The sequence below is a fragment of the Anneissia japonica genome, unplaced genomic scaffold, assembly GCF_011630105.1.
Source record: "Anneissia japonica isolate Jap-2015-1 unplaced genomic scaffold, ASM1163010v1 scaffold376_len1572418_cov194, whole genome shotgun sequence".
Classification (NCBI taxonomy): domain Eukaryota; kingdom Metazoa; phylum Echinodermata; class Crinoidea; order Comatulida; family Comatulidae; genus Anneissia; species Anneissia japonica.
The window spans coordinates 965949-967657 of NW_022741166.1; positions in this window are offsets into that span (position 1 = coordinate 965949).

Here is a 1709-nt window from a genome sequence, read left to right on the forward strand (position 1 = left end):
AGATGTGTATAGTCCACCATCAACGTTGACTGTACCAATGGAACAAGAAGTAAGAATTTAATTTTATCCAATGAAATTTACACAATCTGAAATATATTAAATACATAATATGGGTTGCCCTCAATAAATACAGTAGAATGTATAAAACTACATGTATGAGGCAAAAGTTCCTGTTACAGAAATGGTCCATAGTGGAACCTGTCAGATGGTCCCCAGGGAGTTGTCAGCAGCTCCATAAACTTAACCTAATTGGTTTACACTTAAGTATAAACAGTAAATCGCATAGGGCTATTAGGCTTATCAGACCATTTGAGAGGGTAAGTGTGTTAGCTGACCTTGGAAGCAATTTGGGTTGTACATGAAGGAAGTGGACATTGAATATTTTAGAAAGTTTAAACACTGTTATATAATTTTAAAAATTGATGAAAATTCAAACTGTTTTGATCACATTTTTATTACATTGTTGCCTCCCTCCACCTGTCGCCAGGTCATGCATTTTTTCAAGATGCCTCTGCCCAGCACTGTTGGTGGTGGTAATTTAAGTAAATGCTGTGAAATGTTATTAATGCAAAATTGAACAAATGTTATCTTCATTTTAGATGGCAAGACAAAAACTTCCCTTAATGACATCCTGGCATTCATCAGTGGAGCTGATGTCATCCCACCAATGGGATTTGAAGACAGCATCGATGTCGAATTTTTTACACGAAATCCGGATGCTAGAACCTCCCACAGCATCAACATGTGCTCTAGAACTGCTACATGCCACGTGGGATGGAGGATCCAGTAGATTTCAGAAATTTGTTTGAAGAAGCCATCCTTAATGGCAAAGGCTTTGGTAAAATTTAAATACTGATACTACTATGTGGTCCCTCAATGTTGTATTTGTGGCAAAGAAAAGCCAAACCAGTCACTCATGTTCAGAGATAATGGCCAAAACATGATGGAATGTCAACATTTTTGAAATCTATTTTATTGCACTAAACTAACCTTTATATATATACATCATACTATGCTGTTATTTTCCCAATTTTTAATTTTTAACGATTTAGTGTTAATCTTTGGAAGAGAAATGCCGAAAATCATAAACTTTAAAGGCTGATTTCTCAAATATCATTCTTTAAACAGCTCTATGTTTAAATGCTTGTAACTTTATCAGGAAATTTCTGATTTCAGTTATTCTCTCATTTTACTGTTTAACCCTGTATTAATAACTAAAAATCCATTTTTGCAACAAATGACTGATTAACATCATGAGTAACTTGAGACACAACAATTTCAATTAAGATTCAACCCTGTACTGTGAATATTACCTGATTGCTCTTGATTCATATCCAGAATCAAGGCTATACAGAATCCAGAAAGACAGGGCTGCAGTGCCAGTTCTGGTTTAGTAGTAGGTACAGGCCAAAAAAAATAAATTGTTTGTTTGCCCTTCTTTTTATAAAAATGATAAATAGGGGCAGGTAGAAAAAGTTTTTTTTATTTACTTTTACTTTTTTTAAATACTCATCAGATAGAATAAATATAACCCACAGAAGCCTAGAATGGTAATAACTAATACATCAGACAAACTTTAGACAAATTTGAAGGGCATTTGGCAAAAAATAAAGATAAATTTAGTCAAATTTTTTTTTTTATTTGTAAAAAAATGCTAAAGTTTTTTTTTTGTTTTTCCGCCACCTTTTTTTTCAGTGAGTTAGGGGCGG